Source organism: Somniosus microcephalus, unplaced genomic scaffold, assembly GCF_052327205.1.
Source record: "Somniosus microcephalus isolate GS21.2 unplaced genomic scaffold, FLI_Smic_1.0 scaffold1557, whole genome shotgun sequence".
In the NCBI taxonomy this organism is placed as follows: domain Eukaryota; kingdom Metazoa; phylum Chordata; class Chondrichthyes; order Squaliformes; family Somniosidae; genus Somniosus; species Somniosus microcephalus.
Window position 1 is genome coordinate 1 of NW_028226744.1, and position 26,536 is coordinate 26,536.

Consider the following 26,536-nt stretch of genomic DNA (forward strand, 5'->3'; position numbering starts at 1 on the left):
GAGAAGGCAGGAGGATGTATACAAACTACGAACATTCGTGCTTATGTTGTGGACCTCATGGCGCAGCGGTAGCGCATCTGACTCCAGATCCGAAAGTCTGCATGTTCAAATCTAATCGATCTCCCAAATGAGCTATTTCAGCGTTGTATGGCGGCAATTCAAACAGCCCCAAAACGCACTGTTTCCTGACCGGGAATCGAACCCGGGCCGCGGCAGATGAAGGTGCCTGAATCCTAACCACTAGATCACCAGAAAAGCTGCAAGTCTCCTGCCAGCAAGCACAGCAACGCAGTGTTTCCTGCTTGCTCCAGTGCAATTCAGATCCTTTTGTGCCAGGCAAACTGTTCGGACAAAATGATACTTTTTACATGAGAACACAAAAGACGTGTTCGCGAAAGCACGGCACCAAGTGCGGGTAGGCATCCACTTGAAATCGATTTCCTTCAGTGGTTTTCTCTGGATGTTGTCTCTCTCTCGGTGCCGGCGAACATTTCATTGATGCATTTGTCCTGAACTGAAGGCTTTTGCCCATCTCGCGTGGTCAGAGCTGCTCTGTCTGTCTATTACCTGCCTGTTACCCTTATCGGGAACAGGCCGCCTGTTCAACATTCAACAGCAAACCCAGAAAGACAAATAAACAGAAAGATGTGTCTCTCAGCCCCGGTGGCAAAGGTGCAATGGATGTTATCCAAATAAATCCCCCATGAGAGTCTGTGTGCATTGGCTTCCTTATAAAGTTTGTATTTGAAATGTGCGGGAAAAGCGTAAAATTATGAAAACATCCTGATGGCCAGTACGGGGATCGAAATCGCGACCTTGTCGTTATTAGCACCAGGCTTTCACCAACTGAGCTACCCGGCCACAACGCTCTCGTTGGCCAGGCTCGAACCCAGGCTGCGAGATTGTCTTTCAGCCTCACACTGGGTGACCGAGTTACTGCACAATCATTGAACACACTGCATCGGTTAAACATTGTTAACTGTTCGTATATACAACTGGGCAGAGTGTAAATCGAAACTAACAGAAAGGCAGCTCTATGGTCTAACAAACCTCATTCTAAAATTTACTATCGCACCACAGCCCCTCCCACAAATACTGTTCCGGTATAAAAGCAGACGGCGGGACCCCGACTGGATTCGAACCTGCAGCGGACGGTTGGAGCCGGATCCAGCATGTCCGATGTGGTTTCACTCCCATTCGTTTAGGAAACGCGGCATCAGGAGCGTAAAATTTCTCTTCATTCGCTCCTCTTGTAGTGAAGGAGACAGAAACTAACTAAAATCTGCCGAAACCCGGGATCGAACCAGGGACCTTTAAATCTTCAGTCTATCGCTCTCCCAACTGAGCTATTTTGGCTTCACATTCAAGGCTGTATTCTGTCGTTCTTCTGGCGGATTTTCTATCCCCGGGTGGAATTGCCCCTCTCGCTCATTCCTCACTTCGGGCAATGTGACCCGACCAGATCTCGGAGCTCAGGTTGTGTTAATGTAAAGCTGCAGCGTTGATAAAGATACAATGCTGACACAGCACGGGGGACCTCACCGTGTTGGACACAGCGTGAAATGCAATGACATGTTCAAATAAAGTTACAGAGCACAACACATGTGTAAAATTCCCTGTTCTTTTCTCCACACTGATGGGTTGTGAAGGGAGAGACGGGCCGAAGTCTCACTGAGCCGCACTGATCACGAGCCAAATCAAGTTCAATCTTCAGCTGCAGGTATGGTGCTGAGCCCGACACAGAAGTGAAAATGCCCGTGGTTCTTAATTCCTCACACAGTGGGCTACTGAGCAATACAGGAAGGGCTAATGAACATCTTAATGCTCAAGTTATCACGGGCCACGGACTCTCTGATTCCAGGCTTGCACAAGTTGGTAAGTTTCAAAATTTGCATTTTTCACACTGGCAATGAATGAATCGATTGCCGTGCCTTTGATAAGCTAAGTTTGTTAGGGAGATGCAGTGGGCAAGAAGATACACAGAAGACTGATGAAAACCGTGACTGCCCTGACACTGTGAGCTGCAGTTAAATGTTGGCAACATTTAAAGTCAGCCAGTCTAAATTTGACAGAAATCAATTCCTGCTGACTTTGAAACAGCACGCATTTTACAGAAATCAAGGATGTGTATTTTATATCGCTGTATGAAGAGTGATGTTGAGCAGCGGTGTGGAAAGTTGAATCAGGGGCGGAGCATTGCTCCGTAAGGGTGCGTTGCATGGTGGCAATTCAAACAGCCCCAAAACGCACTGTTCCCTGACCGGGAATCGAACCCGGGCCGCGGCAGTGAGAGTGCCGAATCCTAACCACTAGACCACCAGGGAAGCTGCAGCCAGCCTCCTGGCAGCAAGCACATCAACGCAGCTTTTCATGCCTGCTCCTTTGCAATTCAGATCCTTTCGCGCCAGGCAAACTGTTCGGACAAAATTATATTTTTTACATGAGAACACAACAGACGTGTTCGCGAAAGCACGGCACCAAGTGCGGGTAGGCATCCACTTGAAATCGATTTCCTCCTGTGTTTTTCTCTGGATGTTGTCTCTCTCGGTGCTGGGTGAACAATTCATTGATGCATTGGTTCCAGTGATGAACGATTGCCGTTACGTGGATAGACCAGAGAAGTTGGAGCTGTTCTCCTTAGAGCATAGACGGCTAAGAGGAAATTTGACAGAGGGTTTTAAAATCAAGAAAACGATAAGATAGAGTAAATAAACAGAAAAGATGGATGAATACAAAAGACAAAGCTGAAGTGTCTGTAACCATCCTGAGAGAAGCCAGACTTCATTCAATTTGATTAATTCCAAGCGATATTAAGAAACAGCTGAGCTCATTAGTTACAGCAAATGCAATGAGCTCCGACAACACTCCGTCTGCAGCACTAAAAGCGTGTGCTCCAGAACTAGCCATGCCTCGGGGAAGCGGTTGTGTTAAGAGATTGAGTAAACTAGGCCTGTAATCTCTTGAATTCGGAAGAATGAGAGGGGATCTCATGAAGCATGCAAAATTATTACAGGGTTTGATCGGTTGGATGCTGGGAGAATGATTCCCTTGGCTGGGGAGTCTAGAACCAGCGGACACAGCCTCAGGATAAAGGTTAGGCCATTCAGGACTGAGAGAAGACATTTCTTCACACAGAGAGTGGTGAATCTTTGGAATTCTCTTCCCCAGAGTGCTGTGGAGGCTCAGTTATTGGGTATATTCAAAACAGAAGTGGGTGATTTCTGACTGGTAAGGGCATCAAGGGATATGGCGATAGGGCCGGGGAGTGGAATTGAGGCAGGAGATCAGCCATGATCTCATTGAATCCCCTGCACTGCTTAAAAATCTGTTCCATTACCTTTTTTTTCCAGTTCTGACGAAAGGTTATCGACTTGAAACGTTACCTCTGTTTCTCTCTTCGCTGATGCTGCCTGACCTGCTGAGTATCTCCAGCATTTTCTGTTTCAATTCATATTTCCAGCATCTGCAGTATTTTCTCAGTTCGCATTTCTTTCATTGTGCAAAACAAGGATATCGCTTAATTAATGACGCTTTGAAAGCAACATAAAAGTTTAACATTATAACTACCGCCCAACGTGGGGCTCGAACCGACGACCCTGAGATTAAGAGTCTCATGCTCTACCGACTGAGCTAGCCGGGCCTGTTGATGCAATATTGCCTTGTCGCTGATTGCAGTCAGGAACCTTGTGGCTCCGGCCCGGTCACAACAGCATGTCTGAGCCGCGTTTCTGCAAACTACGAAACAAGTTCTCCAGAAGCCCAAGGCGTATAAGGAACTCAAGCAGCAAAATCCCTTTCATTAACCACAGGGGTTCAGGCAAATTTCTGATCGCAAATCGCTTTAGTCCTTGTCAATATCTCTTGTCTATTTCCCGGAGATTCCCGATTCTGTCTGTCTCTCTGGCTCTGTTTATTGTGTCTGTGGCCACCTGCGGGTAGATTTTGAATGAATACCTGTGTTTGTGTCTGCTTGTTGCTTTAAACAAATGAGGGCATCAGGCGCTTTTGTGCATGATACTGAGGAATCAGGAGAAGGCAGGAGGATGTATACAAACTACGAACATTCGTGCTTATGTTGTGGACCTCATGGCGCAGCGGTAGCGCATCTGACTCCAGATCCGAAAGTCTGCATGTTCAAATCTAATCGATCTCCCAAATGAGCTATTTCAGCGTTGTATGGCGGCAATTCAAACAGCCCCAAAACGCACTGTTTCCTGACCGGGAATCGAACCCGGGCCGCGGCAGATGAAGGTGCCTGAATCCTAACCACTAGATCACCAGAAAAGCTGCAAGTCTCCTGCCAGCAAGCACAGCAACGCAGTGTTTCCTGCTTGCTCCAGTGCAATTCAGATCCTTTTGTGCCAGGCAAACTGTTCGGACAAAATGATACTTTTTACATGAGAACACAAAAGACGTGTTCGCGAAAGCACGGCACCAAGTGCGGGTAGGCATCCACTTGAAATCGATTTCCTTCAGTGGTTTTCTCTGGATGTTGTCTCTCTCGGTGCCGGCGAACATTTCATTGATGCATTTGTCCTGAACTGAAGGCTTTTGCCCATCTCGCGTGGTCAGAGCTGCTCTGTCTGTCTATTACCTGCCTGTTACCCTTATCGGGAACAGGCCGCCTGTTCAACATTCAACAGCAAACCCAGAAAGACAAATAAACAGAAAGATGTGTCTCTCAGCCCCGGTGGCAAAGGTGCAATGGATGTTATCCAAATAAATCCCCCATGAGAGTCTGTGTGCATTGGCTTCCTTATAAAGTTTGTATTTGAAATGTGCGGGAAAAGCGTAAAATTATGAAAACATCCTGATGGCCAGTACGGGGATCGAAATCGCGACCTTGTCGTTATTAGCACCAGGCTTTCACCAACTGAGCTACCCGGCCACAACGCTCTCGTTGGCCAGGCTCGAACCCAGGCTGCGAGATTGTCTTTCAGCCTCACACTGGGTGACCGAGTTACTGCACAATCATTGAACACACTGCATCGGTTAAACATTGTTAACTGTTCGTATATACAACTGGGCAGAGTGTAAATCGAAACTAACAGAAAGGCAGCTCTATGGTCTAACAAACCTCATTCTAAAATTTACTATCGCACCACAGCCCCTCCCACAAATACTGTTCCGGTATAAAAGCAGACGGCGGGACCCCGACTGGATTCGAACCTGCAGCGGACGGTTGGAGCCGGATCCAGCATGTCCGATGTGGTTTCACTCCCATTCGTTTAGGAAACGCGGCATCAGGAGCGTAAAATTTCTCTTCATTCGCTCCTCTTGTAGTGAAGGAGACAGAAACTAACTAAAATCTGCCGAAACCCGGGATCGAACCAGGGACCTTTAAATCTTCAGTCTATCGCTCTCCCAACTGAGCTATTTTGGCTTCACATTCAAGGCTGTATTCTGTCGTTCTTCTGGCGGATTTTCTATCCCCGGGTGGAATTGCCCCTCTCGCTCATTCCTCACTTCGGGCAATGTGACCCGACCAGATCTCGGAGCTCAGGTTGTGTTAATGTAAAGCTGCAGCGTTGATAAAGATACAATGCTGACACAGCACGGGGGACCTCACCGTGTTGGACACAGCGTGAAATGCAATGACATGTTCAAATAAAGTTACAGAGCACAACACATGTGTAAAATTCCCTGTTCTTTTCTCCACACTGATGGGTTGTGAAGGGAGAGACGGGCCGAAGTCTCACTGAGCCGCACTGATCACGAGCCAAATCAAGTTCAATCTTCAGCTGCAGGTATGGTGCTGAGCCCGACACAGAAGTGAAAATGCCCGTGGTTCTTAATTCCTCACACAGTGGGCTACTGAGCAATACAGGAAGGGCTAATGAACATCTTAATGCTCAAGTTATCACGGGCCACGGACTCTCTGATTCCAGGCTTGCACAAGTTGGTAAGTTTCAAAATTTGCATTTTTCACACTGGCAATGAATGAATCGATTGCCGTGCCTTTGATAAGCTAAGTTTGTTAGGGAGATGCAGTGGGCAAGAAGATACACAGAAGACTGATGAAAACCGTGACTGCCCTGACACTGTGAGCTGCAGTTAAATGTTGGCAACATTTAAAGTCAGCCAGTCTAAATTTGACAGAAATCAATTCCTGCTGACTTTGAAACAGCACGCATTTTACAGAAATCAAGGATGTGTATTTTATATCGCTGTATGAAGAGTGATGTTGAGCAGCGGTGTGGAAAGTTGAATCAGGGGCGGAGCATTGCTCCGTAAGGGTGCGTTGCATGGTGGCAATTCAAACAGCCCCAAAACGCACTGTTCCCTGACCGGGAATCGAACCCGGGCCGCGGCAGTGAGAGTGCCGAATCCTAACCACTAGACCACCAGGGAAGCTGCAGCCAGCCTCCTGGCAGCAAGCACATCAACGCAGCTTTTCATGCCTGCTCCTTTGCAATTCAGATCCTTTCGCGCCAGGCAAACTGTTCGGACAAAATTATATTTTTTACATGAGAACACAACAGACGTGTTCGCGAAAGCACGGCACCAAGTGCGGGTAGGCATCCACTTGAAATCGATTTCCTCCTGTGTTTTTCTCTGGATGTTGTCTCTCTCGGTGCTGGGTGAACAATTCATTGATGCATTGGTTCCAGTGATGAACGATTGCCGTTACGTGGATAGACCAGAGAAGTTGGAGCTGTTCTCCTTAGAGCATAGACGGCTAAGAGGAAATTTGACAGAGGGTTTTAAAATCAAGAAAACGATAAGATAGAGTAAATAAACAGAAAAGATGGATGAATACAAAAGACAAAGCTGAAGTGTCTGTAACCATCCTGAGAGAAGCCAGACTTCATTCAATTTGATTAATTCCAAGCGATATTAAGAAACAGCTGAGCTCATTAGTTACAGCAAATGCAATGAGCTCCGACAACACTCCGTCTGCAGCACTAAAAGCGTGTGCTCCAGAACTAGCCATGCCTCGGGGAAGCGGTTGTGTTAAGAGATTGAGTAAACTAGGCCTGTAATCTCTTGAATTCGGAAGAATGAGAGGGGATCTCATGAAGCATGCAAAATTATTACAGGGTTTGATCGGTTGGATGCTGGGAGAATGATTCCCTTGGCTGGGGAGTCTAGAACCAGCGGACACAGCCTCAGGATAAAGGTTAGGCCATTCAGGACTGAGAGAAGACATTTCTTCACACAGAGAGTGGTGAATCTTTGGAATTCTCTTCCCCAGAGTGCTGTGGAGGCTCAGTTATTGGGTATATTCAAAACAGAAGTGGGTGATTTCTGACTGGTAAGGGCATCAAGGGATATGGCGATAGGGCCGGGGAGTGGAATTGAGGCAGGAGATCAGCCATGATCTCATTGAATCCCCTGCACTGCTTAAAAATCTGTTCCATTACCTTTTTTTTCCAGTTCTGACGAAAGGTTATCGACTTGAAACGTTACCTCTGTTTCTCTCTTCGCTGATGCTGCCTGACCTGCTGAGTATCTCCAGCATTTTCTGTTTCAATTCATATTTCCAGCATCTGCAGTATTTTCTCAGTTCGCATTTCTTTCATTGTGCAAAACAAGGATATCGCTTAATTAATGACGCTTTGAAAGCAACATAAAAGTTTAACATTATAACTACCGCCCAACGTGGGGCTCGAACCGACGACCCTGAGATTAAGAGTCTCATGCTCTACCGACTGAGCTAGCCGGGCCTGTTGATGCAATATTGCCTTGTCGCTGATTGCAGTCAGGAACCTTGTGGCTCCGGCCCGGTCACAACAGCATGTCTGAGCCGCGTTTCTGCAAACTACGAAACAAGTTCTCCAGAAGCCCAAGGCGTATAAGGAACTCAAGCAGCAAAATCCCTTTCATTAACCACAGGGGTTCAGGCAAATTTCTGATCGCAAATCGCTTTAGTCCTTGTCAATATCTCTTGTCTATTTCCCGGAGATTCCCGATTCTGTCTGTCTCTCTGGCTCTGTTTATTGTGTCTGTGGCCACCTGCGGGTAGATTTTGAATGAATACCTGTGTTTGTGTCTGCTTGTTGCTTTAAACAAATGAGGGCATCAGGCGCTTTTGTGCATGATACTGAGGAATCAGGAGAAGGCAGGAGGATGTATACAAACTACGAACATTCGTGCTTATGTTGTGGACCTCATGGCGCAGCGGTAGCGCATCTGACTCCAGATCCGAAAGTCTGCATGTTCAAATCTAATCGATCTCCCAAATGAGCTATTTCAGCGTTGTATGGCGGCAATTCAAACAGCCCCAAAACGCACTGTTTCCTGACCGGGAATCGAACCCGGGCCGCGGCAGATGAAGGTGCCTGAATCCTAACCACTAGATCACCAGAAAAGCTGCAAGTCTCCTGCCAGCAAGCACAGCAACGCAGTGTTTCCTGCTTGCTCCAGTGCAATTCAGATCCTTTTGTGCCAGGCAAACTGTTCGGACAAAATGATACTTTTTACATGAGAACACAAAAGACGTGTTCGCGAAAGCACGGCACCAAGTGCGGGTAGGCATCCACTTGAAATCGATTTCCTTCAGTGGTTTTCTCTGGATGTTGTCTCTCTCGGTGCCGGCGAACATTTCATTGATGCATTTGTCCTGAACTGAAGGCTTTTGCCCATCTCGCGTGGTCAGAGCTGCTCTGTCTGTCTATTACCTGCCTGTTACCCTTATCGGGAACAGGCCGCCTGTTCAACATTCAACAGCAAACCCAGAAAGACAAATAAACAGAAAGATGTGTCTCTCAGCCCCGGTGGCAAAGGTGCAATGGATGTTATCCAAATAAATCCCCCATGAGAGTCTGTGTGCATTGGCTTCCTTATAAAGTTTGTATTTGAAATGTGCGGGAAAAGCGTAAAATTATGAAAACATCCTGATGGCCAGTACGGGGATCGAAATCGCGACCTTGTCGTTATTAGCACCAGGCTTTCACCAACTGAGCTACCCGGCCACAACGCTCTCGTTGGCCAAGCTCGAACCCAGGCTGCGAGATTGTCTTTCAGCCTCACACTGGGTGACCGAGTTACTGCACAATCATTGAACACACTGCATCGGTTAAACATTGTTAACTGTTCGTATATACAACTGGGCAGAGTGTAAATCGAAACTAACAGAAAGGCAGCTCTATGGTCTAACAAACCTCATTCTAAAATTTACTATCGCACCACAGCCCCTCCCACAAATACTGTTCCGGTATAAAAACAGACGGCGGGACCCCGACTGGATTCGAACCTGCAGCGGACGGTTGGAGCCGGATCCAGCATGTCCGATGTGGTTTCACTCCCATTCGTTTAGGAAACGCGGCATCAGGAGCGTAAAATTTCTCTTCATTCGCTCCTCTTGTAGTGAAGGAGACAGAAACTAACTAAAATCTGCCGAAACCCGGGATCGAACCAGGGACCTTTAAATCTTCAGTCTATCGCTCTCCCAACTGAGCTATTTTGGCTTCACATTCAAGGCTGTATTCTGTCGTTCTTCTGGCGGATTTTCTATCCCCGGGTGGAATTGCCCCTCTCGCTCATTCCTCACTTCGGGCAATGTGACCCGACCAGATCTCGGAGCTCAGGTTGTGTTAATGTAAAGCTGCAGCGTTGATAAAGATACAATGCTGACACAGCACGGGGGACCTCACCGTGTTGGACACAGCGTGAAATGCAATGACATGTTCAAATAAAGTTACAGAGCACAACACATGTGTAAAATTCCCTGTTCTTTTCTCCACACTGATGGGTTGTGAAGGGAGAGACGGGCCGAAGTCTCACTGAGCCGCACTGATCACGAGCCAAATCAAGTTCAATCTTCAGCTGCAGGTATGGTGCTGAGCCCGACACAGAAGTGAAAATGCCCGTGGTTCTTAATTCCTCACACAGTGGGCTACTGAGCAATACAGGAAGGGCTAATGAACATCTTAATGCTCAAGTTATCACGGGCCACGGACTCTCTGATTCCAGGCTTGCACAAGTTGGTAAGTTTGAAAATTTGCATTTTTCACACTGGCAATGAATGAATCGATTGCCGTGCCTTTGATAAGCTAAGTTTGTTAGGGAGATGCAGTGGGCAAGAAGATACACAGAAGACTGATGAAAACCGTGACTGCCCTGACACTGTGAGCTGCAGTTAAATGTTGGCAACATTTAAAGTCAGCCAGTCTAAATTTGACAGAAATCAATTCCTGCTGACTTTGAAACAGCACGCATTTTACAGAAATCAAGGATGTGTATTTTATATCGCTGTATGAAGAGTGATGTTGAGCAGCGGTGTGGAAAGTTGAATCAGGGGCGGAGCATTGCTCCGTAAGGGTGCGTTGCATGGTGGCAATTCAAACAGCCCCAAAACGCACTGTTCCCTGACCGGGAATCGAACCCGGGCCGCGGCAGTGAGAGTGCCGAATCCTAACCACTAGACCACCAGGGAAGCTGCAGCCAGCCTCCTGGCAGCAAGCACATCAACGCAGCTTTTCATGCCTGCTCCTTTGCAATTCAGATCCTTTCGCGCCAGGCAAACTGTTCGGACAAAATTATATTTTTTACATGAGAACACAACAGACGTGTTCGCGAAAGCACGGCACCAAGTGCGGGTAGGCATCCACTTGAAATCGATTTCCTCCTGTGTTTTTCTCTGGATGTTGTCTCTCTCGGTGCTGGGTGAACAATTCATTGATGCATTGGTTCCAGTGATGAACGATTGCCGTTACGTGGATAGACCAGAGAAGTTGGAGCTGTTCTCCTTAGAGCATAGACGGCTAAGAGGAAATTTGACAGAGGGTTTTAAAATCAAGAAAACGATAAGATAGAGTAAATAAACAGAAAAGATGGATGAATACAAAAGACAAAGCTGAAGTGTCTGTAACCATCCTGAGAGAAGCCAGACTTCATTCAATTTGATTAATTCCAAGCGATATTAAGAAACAGCTGAGCTCATTAGTTACAGCAAATGCAATGAGCTCCGACAACACTCCGTCTGCAGCACTAAAAGCGTGTGCTCCAGAACTAGCCATGCCTCGGGGAAGCGGTTGTGTTAAGAGATTGAGTAAACTAGGCCTGTAATCTCTTGAATTCGGAAGAATGAGAGGGGATCTCATGAAGCATGCAAAATTATTACAGGGTTTGATCGGTTGGATGCTGGGAGAATGATTCCCTTGGCTGGGGAGTCTAGAACCAGCGGACACAGCCTCAGGATAAAGGTTAGGCCATTCAGGACTGAGAGAAGACATTTCTTCACACAGAGAGTGGTGAATCTTTGGAATTCTCTTCCCCAGAGTGCTGTGGAGGCTCAGTTATTGGGTATATTCAAAACAGAAGTGGGTGATTTCTGACTGGTAAGGGCATCAAGGGATATGGCGATAGGGCCGGGGAGTGGAATTGAGGCAGGAGATCAGCCATGATCTCATTGAATCCCCTGCACTGCTTAAAAATCTGTTCCATTACCTTTTTTTTCCAGTTCTGACGAAAGGTTATCGACTTGAAACGTTACCTCTGTTTCTCTCTTCGCTGATGCTGCCTGACCTGCTGAGTATCTCCAGCATTTTCTGTTTCAATTCATATTTCCAGCATCTGCAGTATTTTCTCAGTTCGCATTTCTTTCATTGTGCAAAACAAGGATATCGCTTAATTAATGACGCTTTGAAAGCAACATAAAAGTTTAACATTATAACTACCGCCCAACGTGGGGCTCGAACCGACGACCCTGAGATTAAGAGTCTCATGCTCTACCGACTGAGCTAGCCGGGCCTGTTGATGCAATATTGCCTTGTCGCTGATTGCAGTCAGGAACCTTGTGGCTCCGGCCCGGTCACAACAGCATGTCTGAGCCGCGTTTCTGCAAACTACGAAACAAGTTCTCCAGAAGCCCAAGGCGTATAAGGAACTCAAGCAGCAAAATCCCTTTCATTAACCACAGGGGTTCAGGCAAATTTCTGATCGCAAATCGCTTTAGTCCTTGTCAATATCTCTTGTCTATTTCCCGGAGATTCCCGATTCTGTCTGTCTCTCTGGCTCTGTTTATTGTGTCTGTGGCCACCTGCGGGTAGATTTTGAATGAATACCTGTGTTTGTGTCTGCTTGTTGCTTTAAACAAATGAGGGCATCAGGCGCTTTTGTGCATGATACTGAGGAATCAGGAGAAGGCAGGAGGATGTATACAAACTACGAACATTCGTGCTTATGTTGTGGACCTCATGGCGCAGCGGTAGCGCATCTGACTCCAGATCCGAAAGTCTGCATGTTCAAATCTAATCGATCTCCCAAATGAGCTATTTCAGCGTTGTATGGCGGCAATTCAAACAGCCCCAAAACGCACTGTTTCCTGACCGGGAATCGAAGCCGGGCCGCGGCAGATGAAGGTGCCTGAATCCTAACCACTAGATCACCAGAAAAGCTGCAAGTCTCCTGCCAGCAAGCACAGCAACGCAGTGTTTCCTGCTTGCTCCAGTGCAATTCAGATCCTTTTGTGCCAGGCAAACTGTTCGGACAAAATGATACTTTTTACATGAGAACACAAAAGACGTGTTCGCGAAAGCACGGCACCAAGTGCGGGTAGGCATCCACTTGAAATCGATTTCCTTCAGTGGTTTTCTCTGGATGTTGTCTCTCTCGGTGCCGGCGAACATTTCATTGATGCATTTGTCCTGAACTGAAGGCTTTTGCCCATCTCGCGTGGTCAGAGCTGCTCTGTCTGTCTATTACCTGCCTGTTACCCTTATCGGGAACAGGCCGCCTGTTCAACATTCAACAGCAAACCCAGAAAGACAAATAAACAGAAAGATGTGTCTCTCAGCCCCGGTGGCAAAGGTGCAATGGATGTTATCCAAATAAATCCCCCATGAGAGTCTGTGTGCATTGGCTTCCTTATAAAGTTTGTATTTGAAATGTGCGGGAAAAGCGTAAAATTATGAAAACATCCTGATGGCCAGTACGGGGATCGAAATCGCGACCTTGTCGTTATTAGCACCAGGCTTTCACCAACTGAGCTACCCGGCCACAACGCTCTCGTTGGCCAGGCTCGAACCCAGGCTGCGAGATTGTCTTTCAGCCTCACACTGGGTGACCGAGTTACTGCACAATCATTGAACACACTGCATCGGTTAAACATTGTTAACTGTTCGTATATACAACTGGGCAGAGTGTAAATCGAAACTAACAGAAAGGCAGCTCTATGGTCTAACAAACCTCATTCTAAAATTTACTATCGCACCACAGCCCCTCCCACAAATACTGTTCCGGTATAAAAGCAGACGGCGGGACCCCGACTGGATTCGAACCTGCAGCGGACGGTTGGAGCCGGATCCAGCATGTCCGATGTGGTTTCACTCCCATTCGTTTAGGAAACGCGGCATCAGGAGCGTAAAATTTCTCTTCATTCGCTCCTCTTGTAGTGAAGGAGACAGAAACTAACTAAAATCTGCCGAAACCCGGGATCGAACCAGGGACCTTTAAATCTTCAGTCTATCGCTCTCCCAACTGAGCTATTTTGGCTTCACATCCAAGGCTGTATTCTGTCGTTCTTCTGGCGGATTTTCTATCCCCGGGTGGAATTGCCCCTCTCGCTCATTCCTCACTTCGGGCAATGTGACCCGACCAGATCTCGGAGCTCAGGTTGTGTTAATGTAAAGCTGCAGCGTTGATAAAGATACAATGCTGACACAGCACGGGGGACCTCACCGTGTTGGACACAGCGTGAAATGCAATGACATGTTCAAATAAAGTTACAGAGCACAACACATGTGTAAAATTCCCTGTTCTTTTCTCCACACTGATGGGTTGTGAAGGGAGAGACGGGCCGAAGTCTCACTGAGCCGCACTGATCACGAGCCAAATCAAGTTCAATCTTCAGCTGCAGGTATGGTGCTGAGCCCGACACAGAAGTGAAAATGCCCGTGGTTCTTAATTCCTCACACAGTGGGCTACTGAGCAATACAGGAAGGGCTAATGAACATCTTAATGCTCAAGTTATCACGGGCCACGGACTCTCTGATTCCAGGCTTGCACAAGTTGGTAAGTTTCAAAATTTGCATTTTTCACACTGGCAATGAATGAATCGATTGCCGTGCCTTTGATAAGCTAAGTTTGTTAGGGAGATGCAGTGGGCAAGAAGATACACAGAAGACTGATGAAAACCGTGACTGCCCTGACACTGTGAGCTGCAGTTAAATGTTGGCAACATTTAAAGTCAGCCAGTCTAAATTTGACAGAAATCAATTCCTGCTGACTTTGAAACAGCACGCATTTTACAGAAATCAAGGATGTGTATTTTATATCGCTGTATGAAGAGTGATGTTGAGCAGCGGTGTGGAAAGTTGAATCAGGGGCGGAGCATTGCTCCGTAAGGGTGCGTTGCATGGTGGCAATTCAAACAGCCCCAAAACGCACTGTTCCCTGACCGGGAATCGAACCCGGGCCGCGGCAGTGAGAGTGCCGAATCCTAACCACTAGACCACCAGGGAAGCTGCAGCCAGCCTCCTGGCAGCAAGCACATCAACGCAGCTTTTCATGCCTGCTCCTTTGCAATTCAGATCCTTTCGCGCCAGGCAAACTGTTCGGACAAAATTATATTTTTTACATGAGAACACAACAGACGTGTTCGCGAAAGCACGGCACCAAGTGCGGGTAGGCATCCACTTGAAATCGATTTCCTCCTGTGTTTTTCTCTGGATGTTGTCTCTCTCGGTGCTGGGTGAACAATTCATTGATGCATTGGTTCCAGTGATGAACGATTGCCGTTACGTGGATAGACCAGAGAAGTTGGAGCTGTTCTCCTTAGAGCATAGACGGCTAAGAGGAAATTTGACAGAGGGTTTTAAAATCAAGAAAACGATAAGATAGAGTAAATAAACAGAAAAGATGGATGAATACAAAAGACAAAGCTGAAGTGTCTGTAACCATCCTGAGAGAAGCCAGACTTCATTCAATTTGATTAATTCCAAGCGATATTAAGAAACAGCTGAGCTCATTAGTTACAGCAAATGCAATGAGCTCCGACAACACTCCGTCTGCAGCACTAAAAGCGTGTGCTCCAGAACTAGCCATGCCTCGGGGAAGCGGTTGTGTTAAGAGATTGAGTAAACTAGGCCTGTAATCTCTTGAATTCGGAAGAATGAGAGGGGATCTCATGAAGCATGCAAAATTATTACAGGGTTTGATCGGTTGGATGCTGGGAGAATGATTCCCTTGGCTGGGGAGTCTAGAACCAGCGGACACAGCCTCAGGATAAAGGTTAGGCCATTCAGGACTGAGAGAAGACATTACTTCACACAGAGAGTGGTGAATCTTTGGAATTCTCTTCCCCAGAGTGCTGTGGAGGCTCAGTTATTGGGTATATTCAAAACAGAAGTGGGTGATTTCTGACTGGTAAGGGCATCAAGGGATATGGCGATAGGGCCGGGGAGTGGAATTGAGGCAGGAGATCAGCCATGATCTCATTGAATCCCCTGCACTGCTTAAAAATCTGTTCCATTACCTTTTTTTTCCAGTTCTGACGAAAGGTTATCGACTTGAAACGTTACCTCTGTTTCTCTCTTCGCTGATGCTGCCTGACCTGCTGAGTATCTCCAGCATTTTCTGTTTCAATTCATATTTCCAGCATCTGCAGTATTTTCTCAGTTCGCATTTCTTTCATTGTGCAAAACAAGGATATCGCTTAATTAATGACGCTTTGAAAGCAACATAAAAGTTTAACATTATAACTACCGCCCAACGTGGGGCTCGAACCGACGACCCTGAGATTAAGAGTCTCATGCTCTACCGACTGAGCTAGCCGGGCCTGTTGATGCAATATTGCCTTGTCGCTGATTGCAGTCAGGAACCTTGTGGCTCCGGCCCGGTCACAACAGCATGTCTGAGCCGCGTTTCTGCAAACTACGAAACAAGTTCTCCAGAAGCCCAAGGCGTATAAGGAACTCAAGCAGCAAAATCCCTTTCATTAACCACAGGGGTTCAGGCAAATTTCTGATCGCAAATCGCTTTAGTCCTTGTCAATATCTCTTGTCTATTTCCCGCAGATTCCCGATTCTGTCTGTCTCTCTGGCTCTGTTTATTGTGTCTGTGGCCACCTGCGGGTAGATTTTGAATGAATACCTGTGTTTGTGTCTGCTTGTTGCTTTAAACAAATGAGGGCATCAGGCGCTTTTGTGCATGATACTGAGGAATCAGGAGAAGGCAGGAGGAATGAAACAGTGTTTGTGGAACGTGTATGTATACAAACTACGAACATTCGTGCTTATGTTGTGGACCTCATGGCGCAGCGGTAGCGCATCTGACTCCAGATCCGAAAGTCTGCATGTTCAAATCTAATCGATCTCCCAAATGAGCTATTTCAGCGTTGTATGGCGGCAATTCAAACAGCCCCAAAACGCACTGTTTCCTGACCGGGAATCGAACCCGGGCCGCGGCAGATGAAAGTGCCTGAATCCTAACCACTAGATCACCAGAAAAGCTGCAAGTCTCCTGCCAGCAAGCACAGCAACGCAGTGTTTCCTGCTTGCTCCAGTGCAATTCAGATCCTTTTGTGCCAGGCAAACTGTTCGGACAAAATGATACTTTTTACATGAGAACACAAAAGACGTGTTCGCGAAAGCACGGCACCAAGTGCGGGTAGGCATCCACTTGAAATCGATTTCCTTCAGTGGTTTTCTCTGGATGTTGTCTCTCTCGGTGCCGGCGAACATTTCATTGATGCATTTGTCCTGAACTGAAGGCTTTTGCCCATCTCGCGTGGTCAGAGCTGCTCTGTCTGTCTATTACCTGCCTGTTACCCTTATCGGGAACAGGCCGCCTGTTCAACATTCAACAGCAAACCCTGAAAGACAAATAAACAGAAAGATGTGTCTCTCAGCCCCGGTGGCAAAGGTGCAATGGATGTTATCCAAATAAATCCCCCATGAGAGTCTGTGTGCATTGGCTTCCTTATAAAGTTTGTATTTGAAATGTGCGGGAAAAGCGTAAAATTATGAAAACATCCTGATGGCCAGTACGGGGATCTAAATCGCGGCCTTGTCGTTATTAGCACCAGGCTTTCACCAACTGAGCTACCCGGCCACAACGCTCTCGTTGGCCAGGCTCGAACCCAGGCTGCGAGATTGTCTTTCAGCCTCACACTGGGTGACCGAGTTACTGCACAATCATTGAACACACTGCATCGGTTAAACATTGTTAACTGTTCGTATATACAACTGGGCAGAGTGTAAATCGAAACTAACAGAAAGGCAGCTCTATGGTCTAACAAACCTCATTCTAAAATTTACTATCCCACCACAGCCCCTCCCACAAATACTGTTCCGGTATAAAAGCAGACGGCGGGACCCCGACTGGATTCGAACCTGCAGCGGACGGTTGGAGCCGGATCCAGCATGTCCGATGTGGTTTCACTCCCATTCGTTTAGGAAACGCGGCATCAGGAGCGTAAAATTTCTCTTCATTCGCTCCTCTTGTAGTGAAGGAGACAGAAACTAACTAAAATCTGCCGAAACCCGGGATCTTTAAATCTTCAGTCTATCGCTCTCCCAACAGAGCTATTTTGGCTTCACATCCAAGGCTGTATTCTGTCGTTCTTCTGGCGGATTTTCTATCCCCGGGTGGAATTGCCCCTCTCGCTCATTCCTCACCTCGGGCAATGTGACCCGACCAGGTCTCGGAGCTCAGGTTGTGTTAATGTAAAGCTGCAGCGTTGATAAAGATACAATGCTGACACAGCACGGGGGACCTCACCGTGTTGGACACAGCGTGAAATGCAATGACATGTTCAAATAAAGTTACAGAGCACAACACATGTGTAAAATTCCCTGTTCTTTTCTCCACACTGATGGGTTGTGAAGGGAGAGACCGGCCGAAGTCTCACTGAGCCGCACTGATCACGAGCCAAATCAAGTTCAATCTTCAGCTGCAGGTATGGTGCTGAGCCCGACACAGAAGTGAAAATGCCCGTGGTTCTTAATTCCTCACACAGTGGGCTACTGAGCAATACAGGAAGGGCTAATGAACATCTTAATGCTCAAGTTATCACGGGCCACGGACTCTCTGATTCCAGGCTTGCACACGTTGGTAAGTTTCAAAATTTACATTTTTCACACTGGCAATGAATTAATCGATAGCCGTGCCTGTGATAAGCTAAGTTTGTTGGGAGGTGCAGTGGGCAAGAAGATACACGGAAGACTGATGAAAACCGTGACTGCCCTGACACTGTGAGCTGCAGTTAAATGTTGGCAACATTTAAAGTCAGCCAGTCTAAATTTGACAGAAATCAATTCCTGCTGACTTTGAAACAGCACGCATTTTACAGAAATCAAGGATGTGTATTTTGTATCGCTGTATGAAGAGTGATGTTGAGCAGCGGTGTGGAAAGTTGAATCAGGGGCGGAGCATTGCTCCGTAAAGGTGCGTTGGATGGTGGCAATTCAAACAGCCCCAAAACACACTGTTCTCTGACCGGGAATCGAACCCGGGCCGCGGCGGTGAGAGCGCCATATTCTAAGCACTAGACAAGCTGCAGCCAGCCTACTGGCAGCACGCACATCAACGCAGCTTCTCATGCCTGCTCCTTTGCAATTCAGATCCTTTCGCTCCAAACTGTTCGGACAAAATTATATTTTTTACATGAGAACACAACAGACATGTTCGCGAAAGCACGGCACCAAGTGCGGGTAGGCATCCACTTGAAATCGATTTCCTCCTGTGTTTTTCTCTGGATGTTGTCTCTCTCGGTGCTGGGTGAACAATTCATTGATGCATTTGTACTTCATTGGTTCCAGTGATGAACGATTGCCGTTACGTAGATAGACCAGAGAAGTTGGAGCTGTTCTCCTTAGAGCATAGACGGCTAAGAGGAAATTTGACAGAGGGTTTTAAAATCAAGCAAACGATTAGATAGAGTAAATAAACAGAAAAGATGGATGAATACAAAAGACAAAGCTGAAGTGTCTGTAACCATCCTGAGAGAAGCCAGACTTCATTCAATTCGATTAATTCCAAGCGATATTAAGAAACAGCTGAGCTCATTAGTGATGCGCCATCGGGGAGCACCTCCTGCCAGCGGGAGGTCGGAAGGCCCCTAGACTTTAAGGCTGGTAGGGCGGCCTTCCAAACTGTTGCATTCTCTCTTTCCACCTGTCCGTTCCCCCGGGGGTTGTAACTGGTGGTCCTGCTTGTGGCTATACCCCTAGTGAGCAGGTACTGGTGGAGTTCGTCGCTCATAAACGATGAGCCCCGGTCGCAATGGATATAGCTGGTGAAACCGAACAGGGTGAAGAGGCTGTTCAGACATTTAATGACCGTGGCACTGGTCATGACCGGGCAGGGGATAGCGAACGGGAAACGTGAGTACTCGTCAATGATGTTGAGGAAGTACACATTGCGGTCGGAGGAGGGGAGAGGCCCTTTAAAATCGATGCTCAGGCGTTCGAAAGGGCGAGTGGCTTTTATCAGGTGGGCTCTGTCTGGTCTATAAAAGTGCGGTTTGCACTCAGCGCAGACTTGGCAGTTATTGGTCATGGTCCTGACCTCCTCAATGGAGTAAGGCAGGTTGCGGGCCTTGATGAAGTGGAAGAACCTGGTGACCCCCGGGTGGCAGAGGTCATTGTGGAGGGCCCTCAGCCTATCGATCTGCACGCTGGCGCGGGTGCCACGCGATAGGGCATCTGGGGGTTCATTGAGCTTCCCAGGCCGGTACAAGATCTCGTAATTGTAGGTGGAAAGTTCGATTCTCCACCTCAAGATCTTGTCATTTTTGATTTTGCCCCTCTGCTTGTTGTTGAACATAAAAGCAACTGAACGCTGGTCAGTGAGCAGGGTAAATGGTTTTCCGGCCAGGTAGTGCCTCCAATGATGCACAGCCTCCACAATAGCTTGGGCCTCCTTCTCGACCGTGGAGTATCTGGTCTCCGGGCCCTGGAGGGTTCGTGAGAAGAATGCCACAGGTCTCCCCGTCTGATTAAGGGTGGCGGCCAGAGCGAAGTCAGACGCATCGCTTTCCACCTGGAAGGGGATGGATTCGTCCACTGCATGCATGGTGGCTTTGGCAATGTCCTCCTTGATACGGCAGAAGGCCGAGCGGGCCTCTGCCATCAGGGGAAAAGAGGTGGATTTGATCAGCAGACGGGCTTTGTCTGCATAGTAGGGGACCCACTGGGCGTAGTAGGAAAAAAACCCTAGGCACCTCTTCAGAGCTTTTAGGAAGTGGGGCAGTGGGAGTTCCATAAGGGGACGCATCCGGTCCGGGTCGGGACCGATGACCCCGTGTTCCACAACACAGCCAAGGATGGCGAGGCGGTCTGTGCGGAATATGCACTTCTCCTTGTTATATGTCAGGTTCAGGAGTTGGGCGGTTCGGAGGAATTTCTCGAGGTTTGCGTCATGGTCCTGCAAGTCATGGCCGCAGATGGTCACATTGTCTAGGTAAGGGAAAGTGGCCTGCAGCGCGTTTTGATCGACCATCCGGTCCATCTCCCTTTGGAAGACGGAGACCCCGTTGGTAACGCCAAAGGGAACCCTAAGGAAGTGATAGAGGTGGCCGTTTGCCTCAAAAGCAGTATACTGGCGGTCTTCGGGGCGGATGGGGAGCTGGTGGTACGCTGATTTCGGGTCAATGGTCGAAAAGACGCAGTACTGCGCGATCTGGTTGACCATGTCAGCTATGCGGGGGAGTGGGTAGGCATCCAGCAGGGTGTAGCGGTTAATTGTTTGGCTGTAGTCGATGACCAGGCGTTGTTTCTCGCCGGTCTTAACGACCACAAACTGGGCTCGCCAGGGGCTGGAACTGCCCTCAATAAACCCCTCCTTCAGGAGCCGCTCCACTTCGGTTTTGATGAAAACCCTGTCCCCGGCACTGTATCGCCTGCTCTTTGTGGCGATGGGCTTACAGTCGGGGGTGAGGTTAGCAAACAGTGTGGAGAGGTTGCATCTGGTGCGCGGCGGGCAATTTGGAGGCTGCTGGCTGCGGACTGTGAGTGGGGGGAGGGGGCCATCATACGCCATTGTAACGCTTTTGCGGTGGCACTGGAAATCCAACCCCAGTAGAACGGCAGCGCAAAGTTGGGGCAGGACCAGGAGTTTAAAATTATTGAACACAGTCCCGTCTACTACTAGTGTCACCACGCAGTAGCCGCCAATGTCCGCTGACTGGGACTCGGCGGCCATAGAAATCCGCTGGTGCACAGGCAGGACTGGGAGAGAGCAACGCCGCACTGTGTCGGGGTGGATGAAGCTCTCTGTGCTCCCGGAGTCAAAAAGGCAGTTTATTGCATGGCCGTTTACCTTAACGTCCATTTTGGACCGAGCTAGTTGGTGCGGTCTCGTTTGGTCCAGCGTAACAGAGGCCAGCGTAGGGGTCGGTGTGTCGCTGCGGGTATCAGATGGGGAGGGGTTGGCGGCCTGCTGCGTCCCGGCTGGTGTCCAAGATGGCAGCGTCCATGATTCCCATGTGGCTGGAGTCGTCCAAGATGGCTGCTGCTGCGGTGGTTCGCACATGGTTGGGGAGGCCCAAGATGGCGGCCCGCACGGCCCACACACGGCGCTGTTGGGGGCCCAAGGTGGCGGCTCGCACGGCCCACATGCGGCGCTGCTGGCGTTCGGGGTGGCTTTGGCCTTGCAGACGCTAGCGTAGTGTCCCTTTTTCCTGCAGCCCGAGCAGGTCGCATTCTTCGCCGGGCAGCGTGCTCTGGGGTGTTTGGCCTGGCCACAGAAGTAGCATTTCTGGCCTTGGGATACTGCTGTCTGGCTTTGGGACACTGCTGCGGGGGTTGGGCCGTTGTTGGGCTGTGGCTGGGGTGGCACGGTGCTATGGGGCTGTCCTACCGTGTCCCAGGTTGTCGTTCCCCGCGGCGTCCATGGTGCAGAGGAGTAGGCATCCATGCCCCGGTAGGCTGCGTCCAGCGTTAGTGCAATTTCGGAGGCTTTGTCGAGGGTGAGTTCACTCTGCTCCAGCAGTCGCTGTCGGGTGTAGTTGGACCTGTGGCCCGCTATGAAGGCATCCCGGATCAGTTCCTCCATGTACTTAGTGGGCGTTACCGCCTTACACCCACAGGCCCGGCCAAGCACAGACAGTGCTTGGAGGTATTCCTCAGTCGATTCCCCAGGTTGTTGCTTGCGACTCCCCAGGAGGTGCCTGGCATAAACTTCGTTCACAGGGCGCGTGTACTGGGTCTTGAGGAGCTGGAGGGCGGCTGTGTACGAGGTCGCATCCCGGATGACTGAGTACACTCGGTGGTTCACCTTGGAGATCAGGACAGACAGCTTGTTCGCATCCGTTACGACTGCAGTGGAGGCAGTCAGGAATGCCTCGAAGCACATGAGCCAGTGAGCAAACTTGGTGGAAGCGTCCGCTTCCCGACTGTCCAGGTCCAGGCATGCTGGTGTGAGGATCTTCTCCATTATAAAAATTTAGTTAATAAAATTGATGCGCCATCAATTACTCAAAAGACTGAGGTTAAGCGAGTAACAACCAGGCTTTTATTAACTAAAGAACGAAGGTCTAGTCTCGAGTGGTTGACCCGTCCAGAATACTAAGGGACTGGGAGGTAGTCACTTATATACCTGGAATAGTGGGAGGAGTAAGCCGAGGCATGTCCAGATCTGTACCTAGTGGAATACACATACACATACAGACAGGTATAACAGTGGTTTACCACAATTAGTTACAACAAATGCAATGAGCTCCGACAACACTCCGTCTGCAGCACTAAAAGCGTGTGCTCCACAACTAGCCACGCCTCGGGGAAGCGGTTGTGTTAAGAGATTGAGTAAACTAGGCCTGTAATCTCTTGAATTCGGAAGAATGAGAGGGGATCTCATGAAGCATGCAAAATTATTACAGGGTTTGATCGGTTGGATGCTGGGAGAATGATTCCCTTGGCTGGGGAGTCTAGAACCAGCGGACACAGCCTCAGGATAAAGGTTAGGCCATTCAGGACTGAGAGAAGACATTTCTTCACACAGAGAGTGGTGAATCTTTGGAATTCTCTTCCCCAGGGTGCTGTGGAGGCTCAGTTATTGGGTATATTCAAAACAGAAGTGGGTAGATTTCTGACTGGTAAGGGCATCAAGGCATATGGCGATAGGGCCGGTGAATGGAATTGAGGCAGGAGATCAGCCATGATCTCATTGAATCCCCTGCACTGCTTAAAAATCTGTTCCATTACCTTTTTTTTCCAGTTCTGACGAAAGGTTATCGACCTGAAACGTTACCTCTGTTTCTCTCTTCGCAGAAGCTGCCTGACCTGCTGAGTATCTCCAGCATTTTCTGTTTCAATTTATATTTCCAGCATCTGCAGTATTTTCTCAGTTCGCATTTCTTTCATTGTGCAAAACAAGGATATCGCTTAATTAATGACGCTTTGAAAGCAACATAAACGTTTAACAAAATAACTACCGCCCAACGTGGAGCTCGAACCCACGACCCTGAGATTAAGAGTCTTATGCTCTACCGATTGCGCTAGCCGGGCCTGTTGAAGCAACATTGCCTTGTCGCTGATAGCAGTCAGGAACCTTGTGGCTCCGGCCCGGTCACAACAGCATGTCTGAGCCGCGTTTCTGCAAACTACGAAACAAGTTCTCCAGAAGCCCAAGGCATATAAGGAACTCAAGCAGCAAAATCCCTTTCATTAACCACAGGCGTTCAGGCAAATTTCTGATCGCAAATCGCTTTAGTCCTTGTCAATATCTCTTGTCTATTTCCCGGAGATTCCTGATTCTGTCTGTCTCTCTGGCTCTGTTTATTGTGTCTGTGGCCACCTGCGGGTAGATTTTGAACGAATACCTGTGTTTGTGTCTGCTTGTTACTTTAAACAAATGTGGGCATCAGGCGCTTCTGTGCATGACACTGAGGAATCAGGAGAAGGCAGGAGGAATGAAACAGTGTTTGTTGAACGAGTATATATACAAACTACGAACATCCGTGGCTATGTTGTGGACCTCATGGCGCAACGGTAGCGCATCTGACTCCAAATCCGAACGTGCTGCGTGTTCAAATCTAATCGATCTCCCAACTGAGCTTTTTCAGCGTTGTATGGTGGCAATTCAAACAGCCCCAAAACGCACTGTTTCCTGACCGGGAATTGAACCCGGACCATGGCGGTGAAAGTGCCTGAATCCTAACCACTAGACTACCAGAAAAACTGCAGCAAGTCTCCTGCCAGCAAGCACAGCAACGCAGTGTTTCCTGCCTGCTCCTTTGCAATTCATATCCTTTCGCACCAGGCAAACTGTTCGGACAAAATGATATTTTTTACATGAGAACACAAAAGACGTGTTCGCGAAAGCACGGCACCAAGTGCGGGTAGGCATCCACTTGAAATCGATTTCTTTCAGTGGTTTTCTCTGGATGTTGTCTCTCTCGGTGCCGGCGAACATTTCATTGATGCATTTGTCCTGAACTGAAGGCTTTTGCCCATCTCGCGTGGTCAGAGCTGCTCTGTCTGTCTATTACCTGCCTGTTCCCCTTATCGGGAACAGGCCGCCTGTTCAACAGCAAACCCAGAAAGACAAATAAACAGAAAGATGTGTCTATCAGCCCCGGTGGCAAAGGTGCAATGGATGTTAATCCAAATAAATCCCCCGTGAGAGTCTGTGTGCATTGGCTTCCTTATAAAGTTTGTATTTGAAATGTGCGGGAAAAGTGTAAAATTATGAAAACATCCTGATGGCCAGTACGGGGATCGAACTCGCGACCTTGTCGTTATTAGCACCAGGCTTTCACCAACTGAGCTAACCGGCCACAACGCTCTCGTTGGCCAGGCTCGAACCCAGGCTGCGAGATTGTCTTTCAGCCTCACACTGGGTGACCGAGTTACTGCACAATCATTGAACACACCACATCGGTTAAACATTGTTAACTGTTCGTATATACAACTGGGCAGAGTGTAAATCGAAACTAACAGAAAGGCAGCTCTATGGTCTAACAAATCTCATTCTAAAATTTATTATCGCACCACAGCCCCTCCCACAAACACTGTTCCGGTATAAGAGCAGACGGCGGGACCCCGACTGGATTCGCACCTGCAGCGGACGGTTGGAGCCGGATCCAGCATGTCCGATGTGGTTTCACTCCCATTCGTTTGGGAAACGCGGCATCAGGAGCGTAAAATTTCTCCTCATTCACTCCTCTTGTAGTGAAGGAGACAGAAAGTAACTAAAACCTACCGAAACCCGGGACCTTTAGATCTTCAGTCTAACGCTCTCCCAACTGAGCTATTTCGGCTTCACATCAAAAGCAGTATACTGTTGTTCTTTTGGAGGATTTTCTATCCCCGGGTGGAATTGCCCCTCTCGCTCATTCCTCACTTCGGGCAATGTGACCCAACCAGATCTCGGAGCTCAGGTTGTGTTAATTTAAAGCTGCAGTGTTGATAAAGATACAATGCTGACACAGCACGGGGGACCTCACCGTGTTGGACACAGCGTGAAATGCAATGACATGTTCAAATAAAGTTACAGAGCACAACACATGTGTAAAATTCCCTGTTCTTTTCTCCACACTGATAGGTTGTGAAGGGAGAGACGGGCCGAAGTCTCACTGAGCCGCACTGATCACGAGCCAAATCAAGTTCAATCTTCAGCTGCAGGTATGGTGCTGAGCCCCACACAGAAGTGAAAATGCCCGTGGTTCTTAGTTCCTCACGCAGTGGGCTACTGAGCAATACAGGAAGGGCTAATGAACTGAGCAATACAGGAAGGGCTAATGAGCATCTTAATGCTCAAGTTATCACGGGCCACGGACTCTCTGATTCCAGGCTTGCACACGTTGGTAAGTTTCAAAATTTGCATTTTTCACACTGGCAATGAATTAATCGATAGCCGTGCCTGTGATAAGCTAAGTTTGTTGGGAGGTGCAGTGGGCAAGAAGATACACGGAAGACTGATGAAAACCGTGACTGCCCTGACACTGTGAGCTGCAGTTAAATGTTGGCAACATTTAAAGTCAGCCAGTCTAAATTTGACAGAAATCAATTCCTGCTGACTTTGAAACAGCACGAATTTTACAGAAATCAAGGATGTGTATTTTGCATCGCTGTATGAAGAGTGATGTTGAGCAGCGGTGTGGAAAGTTGAATCAGGGGCGGAGCATTGCACCGTAAGGGTGCGTTGCATGGTGGCAATTCAAACAGCCCCAAAACGCACTGTTCCCTGACCAGGAATCGAACCCAGGCCGCGGCGGGGAGCTGCAGTTAAATGTTAATCCAAATAAATCCCCCGTGAGATTCTGTGCACATTGGCTTCCTTATAAAGTTTATATTTTATATTTTCGGAAAAACCGTAAAATTAGGCTGATGGCCCATACGGGGATCGTACCCGCGACCTTGGCGTTATTCGCACCCGTGCTCAGTGTTCAGCAGAGTAGGCAGCACGAAGTTGGTAAACTACCTGCAGTCCTTCCAACGGGATACCCGCACCCATTCTCGGGGCAAGGAATTTCTCGGCCTATCTCCTATTGATAAACTCACGGTGTGCTCGAGCACAGAGCTCTCAGCCTTTAACACTGATGTTCACACGATGTGATTGTGTTTTGTAAATCTCTCACTCGCTCTCCTCGCGGTCAAACCCAAAGTTTACCTGCTGTGTTTTCCAGCAGCCAGTAAGTTGATTTGAAAAG

The 26,536-nt window shown here is 48.3% G+C and overlaps 13 non-coding genes across 13 annotated transcripts; all 13 read right to left on the reverse strand.

The window, feature by feature from the left end:
* Positions 1 to 1,283: 1,283 nt before the first annotated feature.
* On the reverse strand, positions 1,284 to 1,356 carry trnaf-gaa (transfer RNA phenylalanine (anticodon GAA)). The gene has a single exon. It is a non-coding gene; the product is annotated as a tRNA-Phe (tRNA).
* An 896-nt stretch (positions 1,357 to 2,252) lies between these two features.
* On the reverse strand, positions 2,253 to 2,324 carry trnae-cuc (transfer RNA glutamic acid (anticodon CUC)). The gene has a single exon. It is a non-coding gene; the product is annotated as a tRNA-Glu (tRNA).
* A 1,243-nt stretch (positions 2,325 to 3,567) lies between these two features.
* Positions 3,568 to 3,640, reverse strand: trnak-cuu (transfer RNA lysine (anticodon CUU)). The gene has a single exon. It is a non-coding gene; the product is annotated as a tRNA-Lys (tRNA).
* Positions 3,641 to 5,310: 1,670 nt separating this feature from the next.
* On the reverse strand, positions 5,311 to 5,383 carry trnaf-gaa (transfer RNA phenylalanine (anticodon GAA)). The gene has a single exon. It is a non-coding gene; the product is annotated as a tRNA-Phe (tRNA).
* An 896-nt stretch (positions 5,384 to 6,279) lies between these two features.
* Positions 6,280 to 6,351, reverse strand: trnae-cuc (transfer RNA glutamic acid (anticodon CUC)). Its single transcript has one exon. It is a non-coding gene; the product is annotated as a tRNA-Glu (tRNA).
* Positions 6,352 to 7,594: 1,243 nt separating this feature from the next.
* trnak-cuu (transfer RNA lysine (anticodon CUU)) lies at positions 7,595 to 7,667 on the reverse strand. Its single transcript has one exon. It is a non-coding gene; the product is annotated as a tRNA-Lys (tRNA).
* Positions 7,668 to 9,337: 1,670 nt separating this feature from the next.
* Positions 9,338 to 9,410, reverse strand: trnaf-gaa (transfer RNA phenylalanine (anticodon GAA)). Its single transcript has one exon. It is a non-coding gene; the product is annotated as a tRNA-Phe (tRNA).
* An 896-nt stretch (positions 9,411 to 10,306) lies between these two features.
* trnae-cuc (transfer RNA glutamic acid (anticodon CUC)) lies at positions 10,307 to 10,378 on the reverse strand. The gene has a single exon. It is a non-coding gene; the product is annotated as a tRNA-Glu (tRNA).
* A 1,243-nt stretch (positions 10,379 to 11,621) lies between these two features.
* On the reverse strand, positions 11,622 to 11,694 carry trnak-cuu (transfer RNA lysine (anticodon CUU)). Its single transcript has one exon. It is a non-coding gene; the product is annotated as a tRNA-Lys (tRNA).
* Positions 11,695 to 13,364: 1,670 nt separating this feature from the next.
* Positions 13,365 to 13,437, reverse strand: trnaf-gaa (transfer RNA phenylalanine (anticodon GAA)). Its single transcript has one exon. It is a non-coding gene; the product is annotated as a tRNA-Phe (tRNA).
* Positions 13,438 to 14,333: 896 nt separating this feature from the next.
* On the reverse strand, positions 14,334 to 14,405 carry trnae-cuc (transfer RNA glutamic acid (anticodon CUC)). Its single transcript has one exon. It is a non-coding gene; the product is annotated as a tRNA-Glu (tRNA).
* A 1,243-nt stretch (positions 14,406 to 15,648) lies between these two features.
* On the reverse strand, positions 15,649 to 15,721 carry trnak-cuu (transfer RNA lysine (anticodon CUU)). The gene has a single exon. It is a non-coding gene; the product is annotated as a tRNA-Lys (tRNA).
* A 7,596-nt stretch (positions 15,722 to 23,317) lies between these two features.
* On the reverse strand, positions 23,318 to 23,390 carry trnak-cuu (transfer RNA lysine (anticodon CUU)). Its single transcript has one exon. It is a non-coding gene; the product is annotated as a tRNA-Lys (tRNA).
* Positions 23,391 to 26,536: the final 3,146 nt, after the last annotated feature.